The following is an 18260-nucleotide window of genomic DNA, read 5'->3' as shown; positions in this document are numbered from 1 at the left end:
GTTGGATCAAATATAATTTTTTAATATCATGAAAGTGAAAGTGAAAGTGAAGTCGCTCAGTCGTGTCCGACTCTTTGCGACTCCACGGACTGACTGACTGTTGCCTACCAGGCTCCTCTGTCCATGGGATTTTCCAGACAAGAATACTGGAGTGGTTTGCCATTTCCTTCTCCAGGAGATCTTCCCGACCCAGGGATTGAACCCCGGTCTCCCAGATTGTAGGCAGACGCTTTACCGTCTGAGCCACCAGGGAAGTCTATGGCCAAAGTCTTTGCAATAGACTTACAGTCTTATCAAAATATATGGACATGTCTGTTCCCTTTGCTTTTACCAATAGGCTGTATGAACTTGATCTTTAACAGTGAGAAGTAAAAAATGGTGTCTTGAAGTTTTAGTTTGCATTTTTCTAGTTACAATTGAAACTTTGAAGGGTCTTTAAAATTTTCATTTGTTTTTATCTTTTTTCCATTTTTAAAATCAATTGTTGGTCTTGATTTTTAGAAGTTCTTTCTTTCTTTTTTTTTTACTTTTTTTTTTTTTTAATAAATTTATTTCTAAATTAAGAATGCATGCATGTATGCTCAGTCGATCCGTCCTGTCTGACTCTTCATGACCCTATGGACTGTAGCCCTCCAGACTCCACTGTCCAAGGGATTCTCCAAGCAAGAATACTGGATTGGGTTGCCATTTCCTTCTCCAAGGGATCTTCCCAAGCCAGGGATCAAACCTGTGTCTCCTGCGTCTCCTGCCTTGCGGGTGGATTCTTTACAGCTGAGCCACCGGGTAAACCCTCTGAAGTTTTCTATTTTGCTGTTTCTTAGTTTCATGGCATATTAGAAAAGCTTACTCTACTTACAAAACTATAAAAATAGTTCTCCCATGTTTTTGGTACTGCCACAATTTTATTTTTTAATATTAAAATTTTTGACCCACCTGAATTTACTATAGTGTAATGTGAGAGGTAGGAATTGAATGTCTTTTTCCAGATGGCTGCCTAGTCGTATTACCATTACTTATTGAACAATCCATTTTTCACTTATTTGAAATGTGAATGTTATAATATATAAGGTAAAGTAGAAATATATATTGTTATATAGTATAATGTTTATATCTGAAATTTCTATTCATTCTATTGACCAGTCTTTATATTTGTTTACCAAGACAATAGAGATTTAAATATTACAGTAATTAATTGAAGGATTATGTTGGTTTTTGTTCATGATGTTGCATCTTGAACTTAAGTGATTAAAACACCTAATTAACAAGAGCAAGTCATACTTCATCCAAAAAGAAAAATTACAAATGACAGCATTGTCCTTGAAGGGTAAAATTATACCACAGAACCAAGTTGGAAATTAGTCTCATACATATATGTCATCCCTAAATACTGAGCATAGCTCTTGTCAAAAGTCATCAGAATGGTCTGACAAATATCAATGTCTGAAGTGACATTTAAGAGAACAGTAACTTTGTGACTGAAATGCTGTTTTAACAGATAAAATCTTCTCACCTGAAAGTGCATTCTTGATACTAATTTTTTTCCTGCATAATGTGACTTTAACTAGTTGCTCTTAACTAGGTTCAGTCAGGGATTAAGTAGCTGCAAGAATTTAGCACGGACACGAATCCTGTCTGGAGAACAGCACCCTGACTCTGATCTTTTTTAGGAAACAAGGTCAAATTCAGTACAAGATACTCATACTGACCAAGGTAGAACATGGAAATTTTACTGCTTAGGGAAAACAGTAGTATCATTATAAGCCATATTTCAACCAGCTTCTTTTTATCAATTAGTGTTTCTGTATCATCTTTTAGGTATAAAATGATACACACTCATACAAATTTACAGAGCACAAATGTGTCTTTAAAGTGTGAAAGTCCTCCTCTTCAAAAAGAGTATCTAGAAGCAGTACTGTCATCATTTGGGTGAGCAGTGTTTCAGAACTCATTCTTGAGAAACTTTTATTTTGCTTTGCTTTATATAATAAAATTTATATTTTTCATTTTGTTTTGCATCTTGATTTTATTAATTTTGTGATAGGCATCTTTCCATGTCAACACATGGGCTACCTCATTCTATTTTGATGTGTTCAATTTTCATGAGCAATGTTCTCTTCTCTTTACAAAATTTATTATTGGAACTATTATTTTAAATTAAAGGAATAAATTCTTATAAAATTTAGAAATCAAAACCAAAATTAATGAAATAGAAAATAACTTAGAAAAACTAATGGCTATTTTCATTCACCAAACGTGAAAAAATAAAATGAATATTATAAGAAATGAACAGTCTCATACATTTCTTTTTAGAAAGTAATATAGTTATATCTCTTATAAATTAAACATATCTATTCTATTTGGCTAAGCAATCACAGTTTTGAGCATCAATTCTGCATAGATCAAAGTCCTACAATGCAAGGACATAGGTGCAATGATGTGTAGAGAAAAACGCTTCAGAGTGGGAAAATATTGGAAATGACCTAAAGGTCCATCAATTATGTAATGATTGATCATATCACAGTCCATAATGCTATCAAACACTAAACTATTATTTAAAGATATGTTTGAGCTATAGCTATCAAACTAGATGAACTTTCAGAATAGGTTTCAAATGAAAATAACAGATTAATAAATGATTTTTTATAGTATGTATTTTTTTTCTGAGAAAAACATCAACTACTCATACATATACATATGAAAACAGATTTGAAATTATATATCAGCCTATTAAAATTACTTGTATCAATACTGATGATTATTAACAGTGTTATGATTTGGTGATGTGATTATGCTTTTCCTTTAATGGTTATAAACCTTGGTAAACAAGTATGCATTACTTTTATAATTTAAGAATGTGAATAATGAACACATAAAATGAAAATATAAATATATAATTAGATAAACAAGTTTTATAGAAAATACCTTTCTATTGTCATAGAAAGTTTAATAATTTTACAAGCAGATACTTTGCATACTGGTACAATAAAGTAAAAATAATGGTGTTAGATGGTGCTTAGTAATATTAATATACTGACTTTATTTGGTCTGGAGACCTAGAATCTTGTCTTAATCTCAGTATTCCTACTTCCTACAAGGTCCCTGGAAGAGATATGTTCAAAGAAGGCTAAGGAAAATGTAATCTCCTTATTAACTGGGCATCACCTTCTATACCAGTACTGTATCCTCTGAGCTCACCTCACTACCCATGGGTTTCTTTTTGACTGATCTAATGGAAGCCTATAGGCCAGAATTAAAGAAGGCTGAAGACAGGCCATGCTACATTTCTAAGTCTATGAGAGAGGACTACACTTAGCACCTTAACAGTATAAAAATATATCTCTGAGGAAAAAGAAAGTAAAGGAAATATGGCAGTAGCAGAGCCCTATTTAGGTTAGTTTGCACTTCCAGTGTTTCATCCACTAGAAAACATGGCTGATCAGTGTCTTGAAAGATAACAGATTAGTGCTCCCTGCCTCTCAAAAAATGGGTTTCTTACTCTTTTTTTCCCCTCTCATCCTTGAGTAGGAAAGAGGAAAAAGAAAGAAGAGGAAGGCAAAAGGCTTCCATTTCTTGGACAATGCAGGTTAAATATAAATAAATAAGGAGATAATTTATTAAAAAATCTAAAGCAATAATTGGAAAGAGATGGAAATTAATCTTCAACTATTTTTTCAAACTTAGATGTTCAAGAAAATAAAAGCCATATTTTTTTCCAAGCACTTCTAGGTTTCTCAAACCATTTGTGCTTTAAGGAGAATTTAGTTCATGTGTTTTTAGTTAATTTACACTTAACTCATCAAAATGTTGACTTGTTATTCCAGCTATTTGATGTCTCAGAAATCATACACACACTTTAATATATGTTCAAAAGTCTTTCCTCCATTTGGATAAGGAAATCATCATTAGCTAGCAGTAAACAGAACCTGGAAGAGCTTAAGTCTGATTCCAAATGGAGAACTAAGGAAATTCCAAGGGGTTTGAAACTTGGCACACTACTTTCCACACACATGGTTACAAAATCTTTAAAGTGATAAACATGAGAAATGACAAAAAGCCATCAAAATCATCATGCACATAATGGAGCTCTGGTTTGTGAAGATCTTAGTCAGAAGACTTATAACATATCTCATGTTAACTCTACGCTACTTAAATGAAAAAACTTCAAGGTCAGCACACATACCCCCATATAGCCCATGTATAACATACATGTTTCAAGGCCAATAGGCTAATTTTTCAAAGGAAAAGGACAAAGAATATCCTTCAGAACTGCTGATGATCTGATGATCTTTCCCTTTAAGTAAAATGTATTAAACATATCTATTAAAATTCTCTTATATATTCATGTCCCCTTCATAGATCACAACCTTGTCATGACAAAGGGGCTTGTGTAATTCAATGAAGCTATGAGCCATTCTGTTCAGGGCCACTCAATATGGATGGGTCATAATCAAGAATTCTGACAAGGTGTGGTCCCCTGGAGGAGGAAATGGCAATCCACATCAATATTCTTGCCAGGAGAACCCCATGAACAGTATGAAAGGTAAAAAGATATGACACCAGAAGATGAGCCACCCAGGCCAGAAGGTGTCAAATGCTACTGGGGAAGACCAGAAGGCAATTACTAATAGTTCCAAAAAGACTGGAGTGACTGGGCCAAAGCGGAAATGACGCTCAGCTGTGGATATGTCTGGTGGTGAAAGTAAAGTCTGATGCTGTAAAGAACAACATTGCATAGGAACCTGAAATGTTAGGTCCATGAATCAAGGTAAATTGGACATGGTCAAGAAGGAGAGGGCAAGAGTGAACATTGATATTTTAGGAATCAGTGAACTAAAATGGATGGGAATGGGTGAATTTAATTCAGATGACTACTGTATCTATTATTGTGGGTAGGAATCCCTTAGAAGAAATTGAGTAGCCCTCATAGTCTAAAAAAGAGTCTGAAATGCAGTACTTGGGTGTAACCTCAAAAGTAACAGAATGATTTCAGTTCACTTCCAAGGCAAACCATTCAACATCAAAGTAATCCAAGTCTATGTTCCAACCACTGATTCTGAAGAAATTGAAATTGACCAGTTCTATGAAGAGTTACAACACCTTCTAGGACTAACACCAAAAAGAGATGTCCTTCATCAAAGAGGATTAGAACACAAAAGTAGGAAGTCAAGAGATACCCAGAATAACAGGCAAGTTTGGCTGTGGAGTACAAAATGAAGCAGGGTAGAGGCTAATAGAGTTTTATCAAGAGAACACACTGGTCATAGCAAACACCTGTTTCCAACAACCCAAGAGGTGACTCTATACGTGGACATCACCAGATTGTCAATATCTAAATCAAGTCATGTTCTTTGTGGCTGAAGATGGAGAAGCTATATAAAGTTAGCAAAAACAAGAGCTGGAACTAACTGTGGCCCAGATCATGAGCTTCTTAGCAAGATTTAGTCTTAAACTGAAAAAGTAGGGAAAACCACTAGGCTGTTCACGTATGACCTAAATCAAGTCCTCTATGATTATACATGGAGAAGGCAATGGCACCCCACTCCAGTCCTCTTGCCTGGAAAATCCCATGGACGGAGGAGCCTGGTAGGCTGCAGTCCATGGGGTCGCTGAGAGTCGGACACTACTGGGCGACTTCACTTTCACTTTTCACTTTCATGCATTGGAGAAGGAAATGGAAACCCACTCCAGTGTTCTTGCCTGGAGAATCCCAGGGACAGGGGAGTCTGGTGGGCTGCCATCTATGGGGTCGCACAGGGTTGGACATGACTGAAGTGACTTAGCAGCAGCAGCAGCATGATTATACAGTGGAGGTGGTGAATAGATTCATGGGGTTAGATCTGATAGACAGAGTGCCTGAAGAACTATGGAGGGAGGTTCATAATATTGTACAGGAGGCAGTGACCAAAACCATCCCAAAGAAAATGAAATGCAAGAAATCAAAGTGGCTTTTTGAGGAGGCTTTACAAAGAGCTGAGGAAAGAAGAGAAGCAAAAAGCAAGGGAGAAAAGGAAAGATATACCCATTTGAATGCAGAGTTCCAGAGAATAGCAAAGAGAGATAAGAAGGCCTTTTTCAATAAACAATGCAAAGAAATAGAGGAAAACAATAGAATCAGCAAGACTAGTGATATCTCCAAGAAAACTGGAGATATCAAGGAAACATTTCATGCAAGGATGGGCACCAAAAAAGACAGAAAAGGTAAAAATCTAACAGAAGCAGGAGAGATTAAGAAGAGGTGGCAAGAATACACAGAAGAGCTATACAAAAAAGTCTTAATGATCTGGATAACCACTATGATGTGGTCACTCACCTAGAGCCAGACATCCTGGAGTGCGTAGTCAAGTGGGCCTTTAGAAGCATTACTAAGAACAAAGCTAGTAGAGGTGATGGAATTCCAGCTGAACTATTTCAGATCCTAAAAGATGATGCTGTTTAAGTGCTGCACTCAATATGTCAGCAAATTTGGAAAACTCAGCAGTGGGCACAGGAGTAGAAAATTAGTTAGTTTCCAATTCCAAAGAAGGGCAATGCCAAAGAATGTTCAAACTGCCATACAAGAGCGTTCATTTCACACGCTAGCAAGGTAATGCTCAAAATCCTTCAAGCTAGGCTTCAGCAGTACATGAATGGGGAACTGGCAGATGTACAAGATGGATGTAGAAAAGGCAGAGGAACCAGAAGTCAAATCGCTAACATTCGTTGGATCATGGACAAAGCAAGAGAGTTCTAGAAAAACATCTCCTTTTGCTTCATTGACCACGCTAAACCCTTGACTGTGCAGATCACAACACTTTGTTAAAAATTCTTAAAGAAATGGGAATACCAGACCACCTTAACTGTCTCCTGAGAAACTTACATGTGTTAAGAAGCAACAGTTAGAACCAGACATGCAACAACTGACTGGTTCAAAATTGGGAAAGGAATACCACAATGCTGTAAATTGTTACTCTGCTTATTGACGTTATATGCAGAGTACATCGTGCAAAATGCTGGCCTGGATGAATCAAAAGCTGGAATCAAGATTGCTGGGAGAAATATCAACAACCTCAGATACGCAGATAATACCACTCTAATAGGAGAAAGTGAAGAGAAACCATAGCACCTCTTGATGAGGGTGAAAGAGGAGAGTGAAAAAGCTGGCTTGAAACTCAACATTAAAAAAACCTAAGATCATGGGCATCTGGCCCTAACACTTTGTGGCAAATAGAAGGGGAAAACATGGAAACAGTGACAGAGTTTATTTTCCTGGGCTCCAAAATCACTGTGGACAGTGACGGCAGCCATGAAATTAAAAGACACTTGCTCCTTGGAAGGAAAGTTATGACAAACCTAGACAGCATTTTAAAAATCAGAGATATCACTTTGCTGACGTAGGTCCATATAACCTAAGCTATGACTCTTCCAGTAGTCATGTATGAATCTTGAGAGTTGGACCATAAGGAAGGCTGAGCGACAAAGAATGGATGCTTTCTAATTGTGCTGGAGAAGAGTCTTGAGGGTCCCTTGGATTGCAAGGATATCAAACCAGTTGATCCTAAGGGAAATCAACCCTGAATATTCATTGGAAGGATTGATGCTGAAGGTGAAGCTCCAATAGTCTGGCCACCTGATATGAAGAGCCAGCTCACTGGAAAAGACCCTGATGCTGGGAAATACCGAGGGCAGGAGGAGACGGGGGGTGACAGAAGATGAGAAGTTAGCATCAAAGACTCAATGGACATGAATTTGAGCAAACTTAAGGAGATAGTGGCAGAGAAGGCAATGGCACCCCACTCCAGTACTCTTGCCTGGAAAATCCCATGGACAGAGGAGCCCAGTAGGCTGCAGTCCGCGGGGTCACTAAGAGTCACACGACTGAGCGACTTCACTTTCACTTTCCACTTTCATGCATTGGAGAAGAAAATGGCAACTCACTTCAGTGTTCTTGCTGGGAGAATCCCAGGGATGGGGGAGCCTGGTGGGCTGCCATCTATGGGGTCGCACAGAGTCAGACACGATTGAAGCGACTTAGCAGCAGCAGCAGCAAGGAGATAGTGGAGGACAGAGGAGCCTGGGGTGCTGCAGCCCATGGGGTCTGAAAGAGTTGGACTGGACTTAGAAACTGAACAACAATGATCATGTAGGTAGTCTGGAAATAATATTTCTTCCCCCCAGCTTACATATGTCTCTAGACTCAAACAAATACTTGAATACAAGTTATCATGGATTAATGTTTGATTATTTATTTTCACAGCTGATCAAAACTTCTGTTAAATCTGAACCACATCTCATGATATTTACACAGACATTTAGAGTTGTTTGATGCAGGAACCTGGTCTTTTGTGACTGAAAACAAGAAAAGAGGTTCAGAGACTGCAAACCATGGAGGGTGTTCTAGGGCCAAATCTCATGCAAGTACAAAAGGATCCAATTCATGCTCAAAAACGAAGCTCAAGATTCAAGACTCAGAGAAGTGAATCAGTATAGAAGTGGATTTATAGGAACACAGAGTGTAAGGATTTGACCCTAGAAGTCAGAGAAGGGTTGAGGGGCAGTGTCGGGAGTGGAGAGGGCGCAGGTGGCACTAGAGGTAGAGTAAGTGCTGGTTTGGGGCAATCCATATGATCGTGAGCTACTTGATTGGCTTGGCTCACCTTATTGTTCAAAGATAAGTTCATAAAATAACGGAAATGTCAGGAGTATAAGTAAACATAACAATCATCTCATCTAACCTTGTAAATTCTAACTCTCTCATTTTATAATTGTGAATTTTATTGCGCATCCTGAATGAGTAACCATTTTACATGGCTACACCCATGCTGGTGTTGGAGCTACAAGCAGCAGCTGTAAGGACCCCTTACTTCTGGTCCAGAATTCTTCCTCTGCACCACATCCCAAGCAAATTAGTCATTTCCTTTTTCTTCCCTTTCTTCTTTTTAAAGTTTATTTCTTTTTTCCAACTTGCCTCATTTATTCCCACTCTAACTCAAAACTGAAATAGAAGTGACAAAATGTCACACCCAAAATGACAAAATGTCTCAGAGGGGGGTCACAGCAAAGCATGTTTGTTTTGTAAAGTTTCAAGCTGATTCTCAGCATATGGGTTTAAAACTGTGAACCAACCTTGAACCTTGGGAACTGTGAGTTGACAAGATGGGACTAATAAGTAAAAGGGGGAAAAAAAGGTTCAGAAAACTTGTTGAATGTCAGTTCTCTTTTTAAAAAGAACATTTTGGTGAGTTAAGTGTAAGTGACTCAGAAACACAAGGATTTTATTTCCTTTGCCATATGCATGGGTTTAAAAATTAATGGAAAAAAGTTCTCCGCGTAACATGTTTTGAATTTTATTGGTCTCTCTCTTTTTTCTATGATCTCTAGAAGATGGAAGCTAAAGAATGAAAACAATTGAATCAAAAGTTTTAAAAGCATGTGCAAAAATGACACTTGGTTAGATGGAGGAGTAAGAAAATCCAATCTTAGCTCTCATCCTGAAAAATTTGTTATACCTTTAGTGTTTGACCTAATAGCATTACTAAAAGAAATTTCCAAGTAGGTTTTTAATCTGAATTTATTGTGTGAGAATCTGGCACATGGCTGTGAGGAATCCATTTCATCATAAGGAGTGTGATGCTGTAGTAAAGGTGTGTAATTGGGCAATTGGAATAAAAGAGATATATTACTTTGATCAAACTTTTAAGGCTTTTTAAACAAATAAAACAATCTATTGGATGATCTTTTATATATATCATTTTATTTGCCTCAAGCATTTTACTTGGTACAGTATAACTAGGATCTTTGTAAAATTCTGATTATTTCTATCAAAAGAGATAAATATTTCAGGCTTCTCATAATCTGTGTTTATTTTCACTCTTTTAGCTCAACTTTATGAGGGGATAGTCAGTTTTTATTTATTAATATTATGTGAGTCTTGAGTCAAATTCCTGTTTTGTTGTAGGAATACTCTTAATTAGCTACATGAATTTTAAATCTGAACAGGCAGTGTCTAAAACTCATCTTTTTTCTAACTTATACTTGTTCCCTGATTCACTCAGGAACTCCTAAAGGAACATAGATGTTTAATAAGTACTCCTTGGTTAGCTCGTGGTTGGGCTCTAAACAACTAGCATCATTTAAATCAAATCATTTCAGATGCTAGAATTGGATGAAATCACAACAAAGCTATGCTTGCAATTTCATTAAAATGATAGGTTGGTTAGGATGAAAATACTCAACACTATTGACTGCCATGGTGGAGTACTTTCAAAATAGCTTACCTTAATAGATGGAGCCAAGTCACATTATACTCAGCAAGGGCTCTGTACGTGTCATCATCACATCTGTCATTAACAATGTGACTTTTTTTTTTTTTTCCACGTTGTTTCATGTAGTTTGAATAGAGGGAAAACTGGGCTACATTTCAAAATTTAAATATGGTACATGAAAAGGCTTTGTTCACATCTAATTAAATTACTGTTTATGTGCCATATGTTTGATCAGACACTGCTTGTATCCCAGATGGAGGCAATGGGTAAAAATAAGGTATAAAGATTTTTCTTTTTTTCCCCTCTTCTCAAAGTACAAGGTACAAATTGAGATGATTTCCTACGAAATGTCTTCACAGTGACAAACTCATATGGCTACTGCTGTGACACAAGTCCTTAAATGATTGCTTCATGGCTCATTAACTCTCAGAACTATAAAGATAACCACCCTGAAGATAGGTAGGGCCCTTGGCTCCAGAAGACACTACTTAAATTATTTGCAAGACTCTTAGTGCAACTTTCCTCAGGTATACTGTTGCCCTGACTGACTTGCCAAAATTGTTTTCTTTAGGATTTTAGAATAGGTTTATTTTTAAATTATTAATATAAAGAGATACTGTTAATTTGAAAATGTACAGCTAAGTCATGGAAATGTAGATTCAAAAATATCTCAACTTGAACTGGAAACAGGTAGTTACCGTTTATGATTTCCCTACATTCAGGGGAAGCAGAATTCACTTTGCTTATTCACCAAGTGGATGTGCTTTCCGGAGAGGAAGGGGAGAGTCATTTTTATCATATGAAGTGAGCATGTGTTTTTCTTACTTTTGCTGCTCTGCTGTTTTTGCCATATTTGCTGAGTTCAAGTCTCCCATCAGTTGGTGGGAGTGTAGATTTAATGACATTTATTTTGGAAAACATGTTCTGCTAAAATTTTGTAGTAATATAAGCCATTTAATTCTAAAATTGGCAGCTAAAACTTTAATGCTATGTCCACATAAACAACTACTGAAATGTCTCAGCCAAAACCATTTTGGGGCACCCAAGGTCAGGATACTGTTTCTGGGTCTACGCACTTTTGTGAAAGTGAAAGTGTGCAGTCATGGGCTTACTTCCAGCCCAGGCAGAAGGAGCCTAAGGAAACTTTGTTTTGCCCTCCTGTTCATAGTATATCCTTGTATTTAATAAAAGAGATACTGTCTTTTTGTTTTTTAAGAGAGTAAGTGGAAACAGAAGAAATATACGAATGAAATTCTTGCCCTCAGGAGTCTTCTAGGAGTAGAGGAGGTTATGTCCTTTAGAGAGGGGACAGGCCAAGCAGTAGGAAAGGGAGGTAAGGAGGCCCCTTTTGAGTGAGACACACATACTAGGCTCAAATTAGAATGGTTCTCTTTACCTACTCTCCCCAAAGTGAGGGATGGCGAGGGGTTAGGAGGGGAGGAGAGCTAGCTCTACCATCTTGGTTTACCAGATGATGGGGTGTCAGGATAGACACAGGGCACTATGAGACTCTAGGGCAGTAGCCATTTTTTTGAGCATCTAACACAACCTAGGTACTATACCAGAACCTTTAAGATAGATTTTCCTATTGAAATGTCACAAAGCTCTTATAGTAGGTATTATTATTGGTGAATAATATAAATAATATTTATATTTTAATAGATATAATACAATACGAGAGCTTGACCAACTTTTCACAGGCATACAATTAGCAAGTGGTAGCACCAAGATTTGAAAGATGGGGTCTGACCTTATCAAACATTTCTTTTCATATTCTCATCCAAATAAAGTGAGGACACAAATCATGGGGAAATAAGTCAGGGAAAGGTAAGAAGGATGAGTCAATGAACAATACTATTATACTATAATTGAGTGACAAATATTGCCATGCTACTAATTAGGCTGTATTTGTCTTAAATCATTGATGTATGGTAGAGCAATGAATACACACAAATTGTGAAATAATATTATGATGCTTGACAATGAAAAAATTCATTCTCCCCCAAAAGACATTAAACAAACAATCACATGTGTGATTTAACACACAATCATGGATTCTTCTACTAAGTGCAACAGTTGTCCAGATTAATGCTTTGGAGTTACTCTCAATATTGCCTTCTCCCTAACTTGCCACAGCTCACTGTGCCCCCATATTGGTTCTCTCCACTTTAGTGAAAGATCTCAACAAACATGCCAGGAACCTGAACGTCATCCTTGATACAAGACTTTCCCTTACCCTCATGTTCGATCCTTTACTCACTGCTATTCATTTTCCATCCTAAATATCCATTGTATCTATCCACTTTTGAGCCATCTCTTCTAGCGTACCACTAATTCTTGGACTTCTACAGTAGCTTTGTACCTCTGAATGCTAATCCATTCTCCTCAGAGAAGGTAGGAAAATTTTTTAGTGTATACAAACCTGATCCCATCATTTTTCTGTTCGAAACCTTTCAGAAACTATTAGGATCAAGACAGGATCAAGACAGAAATGTTTAATATGAACTAGGTTGGCCTCATGTCTCTGTCTTCACCTCACATAACCTAACTCTTCCACTTTCATTTTCTGCCTCATGGTCTTCACAAATGCTTTTCATTCTGGCTAGAATGCTCTCTCCCTTCCCCTCTTTCCCAAGTCACCTTTAACTTATCCTTTAGGGAACTTGGAGTTCCCTGGTGGCTCAGCTGGTAAAGAATTTGACTGCAATGCGTGAGGCATAGGTTCAATCTCTGGGTTGGGAAGATCCCCTGGAGAAGGGAATGGCTACCCACTCCAATATTTTGCCTGGAGAATTCCATGGATAGAGGAAACTGGCAGGCTACAGTCCGTGGGGCACAAGGAGTCAGACATGACTGAATGACTTTTGCTTTAGTGAGTTGAGCATTCTCCTCCCCCCGGCCAAGGTAGTACCTTTCCATATACCCTCCCTTAGACTCTCCTCTTCCCTTTTAACACATAGAGAAATACACAGAATACCTGAGCAATACACAAAATACTTGCTTATCTATTTACCCTTAGTGTCAACTCTGTGAGAGCAAAAGGCAAGTCTGTCTTGTTAACGACACTGTACATAGTACAAAGCATAGAGTTTTATTAGGTACTTAATTAATCCTGAGTGAGGTAATGAATACTTCCTCTATCACTTTCATTAAGATAGAGAGTGGGTCATTTTAAAATTCTGACACTAGTTTCCTTGAGGGCTGCCACGCCACTACGTCTTTTTTCTTCTTCCCATCAGTGACAAATGTAATGCCTGGTAGATTCTCAACTGTGAGCTTGCTTACTGAATGTACAAACAACGTGCATGTTCCTCCCTGCCTATTAGGAAGTACAATATCCTTTCACCATATAAGACATAACTGATTCTTCTTCTAGGCAAACCAAGGAGCTCCAGTATATAGTTTTGAATTATCTAGATAACTCTTTCCATTTATATTAGTCAGGATTTTCCAGAGAAACAGAATCAATAGAAAATGCATACATATGTGTGTGTCTGTTTGTGTGTTTGTTTTTCTCTTTCTGACTTACAGAGGATTAGTTTGACATATATACACTACCATGTATAAAACAAATGGCTAGTTGGAACCTGCTTTATAGCACAGGGAGCTCAGCTCAGTGCTCTGTGATGACCTAAAGGGATGGGATGAGGGTGGGGGTGGAAGGGAGGTTCAAGAGGGAAGGGATATATGTATCCATATAGCTGATTCACTTATCATACAGCAGAAACTAACACAGCATTGTAAAGCAATATACTCCAACAACAACAACTATATATATATATATATATATATATATATATATATATTCCATTTATTATAAGGAATTGGCTCATATGATTAAGGAGACTAAGAAGTCCCACAGTCTGTCATCTGTAGTTCAATGGGCTAAGAACTGGAGAGCTGATGGTATATATTTCAGTTTTAGTTTGAATACCTGAGAACCAGGAGCATGGAGGGCAGTCAGGCTGAGAGTGAATTCAACCCTTCTCCACCTTTTTGCTCTATTCAGGTTCTCAACTGGTTGAAAGATGCCCACTCTTACTGGAGAGGGCCATGTGTTTCACCCAGTTCATGAACTCAAAGCTCATAACCAGAAATACCCAGAAATAAAGTTTAACCAGCTATCTGACAATCCTGTGGTTCTGTCAGTTTGACACAGTATTAACAATCATATCTCTATAGCCAAATATACAGCTCATTCTATTGATTATGAATATTTGAGTTTCACTGTACTTTTCAGAATTCTAGCAATTGAGATTCTTGTCTGCTCCAAATCTGATAGATCACTTGTGATGTTATAGTTGTTAAAAATTTCATGGAGAAAATTCAGTGATTTCAATAAATACTAATCATAAATTCTCAATGACATACTTCACATGTGCTACTTAAAATTACTCCAGAGATGCTTATAGGTACTAAATAAAGCCACAAAAGAACTGTAAGAAGATAGAATCAGCAGACTTTGTGAAATTATCTAACATACTCTAATGACTTAAAAAAAACTATTAGCTATAGTTGAAGTGAAGAAGCTAAAATATCTCCATATTTTTTCTACCTGGTTGTGAACTAACTAATGTCCTTTCCTCCCTCCCTCCCTATCTCCCTCTTTCTCTTCCTTTCTCTTTCTTACTTTTAAAGTGAAAGCTGTGCTCAATTAGTTCAGTTATGCATACATTTTAATTCTTCAATATCACATCACAATGTCATTGTATGTCAAAGATACTAAATACACTTTAGAGATTAGCATCATCAGTGGAAGTACTATAGCTGAAAATGCTCCATAATAAAAGAAAAATTATGCTAAATACATGGCTAGTATGAAAAGAGAGAGTTATGTTTTAAAGTCACGTGCCTTTTCTGTAAATTATTTGCCAAATAGTTGGTGCTTAGAAGTTAAAGTACAATGTTACATTTCTGTAGTATGCTCTGTCAGTCCAAAGTTAGCATGTTTCTATATTCAGAGCAATGGCCTAGAAAACAAGCTTGACTGAGTCACTCTGCTAAGTCCCTTTAATTTTCTGTATCTTAGTTTGCTTTTTCATATGCTACTGATAAAGACTCTTTGTGTACATCTCAGTTCAGTTCAGTCGCTCAGTCGTGTCCGACTCTTTGCGACATCTCAAGGGTTGGTTATGCCCAAGGTTTTACCATTTGGTCTAGCACAATGATAATTTAAGGGAGATAGAGCAATATAAATAAATGTGAACATATCCTCTAGCACTACATATGTGATGTTATTACTATTATTTTAAGTTTAAGTGGGAAAAAAGAAAATATACACTTCAACTTCATCAAATCTGTTAGTTAAAGTGAAAAAAATAAATAAAACAAATTAGGAAAGAGGGATATTACTATCGGGGGGGTGGCAGTATAATGACTTGAAAGCATTGGCTAAATTTTAAATGCCATGGAACCAGTCTTGAAATAAATAGCAAAAAGCTAGTTTATACTCGTGGTGGGAATGAAAGTTGGTACAGCCATCATGGAGACCAGTAGGGAGGTTCCTTAAAAAAACTGCAAACAGAGCTATCATATGATCCAGCAATACCATTCCTGGGCATATATCTAGAGAAAATCATAATTTGAAAAGATACATACACCTCAACGTTAATTGAATGTTCATTGCAGCACCATTTACAATAGCCAGTACATGGAAATAACCTACATGTTCATCAACAGAGGAATAGGTAAAGAAGATGTGGCACATATATACAATGGAATATTACTCATCCATAAAAAGAACAAATGATGCTATATGCAGCAACGTGGATGGACTTAGAGATTCTCATACTGAGTGAAGTAAGTCAGACAGAGAAATACAAATATTGTATGCTATCACTTATATGTGGAATCTAAAAAAAAGGTTACAAATGAACTTATTTACAAAACAGAAATAGAGTTATAGATGTAAAAATATAAACTTATGGTTACAAGGGAGTAAGTGTGGAAGGATAAATTGGAAAATTGGAATTGACACACACTACTCTATATAGAGTGGACTTCCCCAATAGCTCAGCGGTAAAAGAATCCGATTGCAATGCAGGAGACGCAGGTTAGATCCTTGGGTTGGGAAGATTCCCTGGAGGAGGAAATAGCAACCCACTCCAGATTTCTTGCCTGGAAAATCCCATGGACAGAGGAACCTGCAAATTACAGTCCACAGGGTTGCAAAGAGTTGGACATGACTGAAGCGACTTAGCTCACAGCAGCACTATATATAGAGTAGATAACTAATAAGCACCTACTGTATGGCACAGGGAACTCTACTCAATAGTCTGTAATGACCTTTGGGGAAAAGAAACTTAAAAAGGTGGATATATATATATATATATATAATAGATTCATTTCACTGTACACTTGAAACTAGTACAACACTGTAAATCAAGTATACTCCAACAAAAGTTTTTTAAAAAGCTAGCTTAAAAAAAAATAAATAAATAAAATAAAAAGCTAGCTTAACAAAATTGCAACTATTGAATAACAATCTTCTAGTTTTTATGTCTGCATGATAGAGTATTGTTTGAGATGTGTATAGGTTGCCATGGACAATTATCTTTAATACAGTTTAAAATCTGAGTGGCATGGTAGACTTAAATAAACAATAGAATTTTCATTTTTTACTTTATATCTTTTTATATTTCAAACAATTTATATATTTTTGTTTAGTCAGGAATTATATTTCTCCCTTCCACCTGCTGGTTCAAGTTTTAATTATACAATGAAATATGGAGATTCTGAGGTGAAAAGGCTAGAGGTAGATTCTATACATTATAATTTTCATTTGTAATACAAGGAACACTATGTGACCTGACATAGGTAGATACCACATTAAAGAAGCTTCATTTTGCTCCTTCACCTCTTCCATCCCTGATTTCCTTTCTGATCTTCCCTATATTAGCTTTAGTTGCTTTTCTACTTGGAGAATAAGAAAGTTTGATTACATATCAAAGTGTCCATATAGGATCTTGGAAATCATCAAAGATTCATAGAGATTTGAGAGGGAGGTGTGTCTCAAGTCTGACACTCATTTTTGAGATGCAAACTTTGAGAATCAGGGAAGTTTCACTACTTGTAAAAACTCTTAAGTCTAAGTAGGTGGAGATCCAGTATACTATGGTGACTGCATAGGGATGGAAGCTCCAAGGCAGTGGTTTACTGCTGGCTGGTACCAACTGCAGCTTTGTGATGTCACCCAAATTGTGGTTTTGAATGGCTGCTACATTGTTAACTTTCTATGTGTATCCCTAAAAAAGTCAAGCTTTTTGATTTCCTTATAGTCCCTGGAATTTCTAACATAGTGCATAACACACTCAGTATAAATTAAATGAATCTGCTTAGCAAGTTGTATTACTGCCATTAGATCCCTTGAAATTTAAAATTTTAACTTTTTTTTCTGATTTGAAAAATAAATGGAAATCTTAGTCATTGCCTTAACTCAACTTTGCATATTTGCTGCTGTTATAAACTCTGTGCACGTTTCAAGTGCTGGTTACACCCAGAATTCTATTTTTAATTCTTTTCTAGCCCAATGACAATTAAAGAAAAATGATATAATAGAAGTAAATATTTGAAAATTCTATCTGGGCTCAGAGAAGAGGGTTTTCACATCCCCTGAGACAAATTTAAGAACAATTGCTTTGTTGTCATTCTTATGATCAATATCAGGAAAAATACGTTACTTTTCAGCTAGAGAACCATTAAACAAGATATCTGTCATTGTGCATTCTCTTGACTCAGCATGTGCCTGGTTCTGTGCATTAATGTTACAGATGCAGACCCTCTTCAGGATAGGTACAGGCTCTGACTCCCATGTGTTGCTTCCCTTAGCAGCTCTTCTCTGATCTACGGCTGTGGTTTTCTCCTGCCATTATTTTCCTAACTCTGACAAATTGACAACCACTCTTTTGGATTCTTCCACATACTCAGCTAGCATGTCCATATTTTGCTGCTTCAACACCACTCAGTGATCTACCATGTCCAGAACTGCATGCAGGTTAATATCATTTTGCATTTTGAGTC

At 36.8% G+C, this 18260-nt stretch overlaps 1 long non-coding RNA gene across 21 annotated transcripts in view; it reads right to left on the bottom strand.

The window, feature by feature from the left end:
* The window catches only part of LOC145509733 (uncharacterized), a 1421207-nt gene that overhangs the window by 305291 nt on the left and 1097656 nt on the right, over positions 1–18260 (bottom strand). The window contains exon 3 of one of the 21 annotated variants that reach the window (XR_014056353.1): positions 7915–8074. The exons of 19 other annotated variants lie outside the window; for them this stretch is intronic. This is a non-coding gene — a long non-coding RNA (uncharacterized LOC145509733). Of the gene's footprint in view, positions 1–5946; positions 8075–18260 lie in introns of those variants that run through there. One more of the 21 variants, XR_014056339.1, reaches the window with a different exon arrangement.

This window comes from Giraffa tippelskirchi, chromosome 6 (assembly GCF_054371585.1).
Source record: "Giraffa tippelskirchi isolate mGirTip1 chromosome 6, T2T-mGirTip1v1.2.pri, whole genome shotgun sequence".
Taxonomy (NCBI): Eukaryota; Metazoa; Chordata; class Mammalia; order Artiodactyla; family Giraffidae; genus Giraffa; species Giraffa tippelskirchi.
The sequence above is the reverse complement of the archived record's forward strand: the minus strand, read 5'-3'. Positions and strand labels throughout refer to the sequence as shown.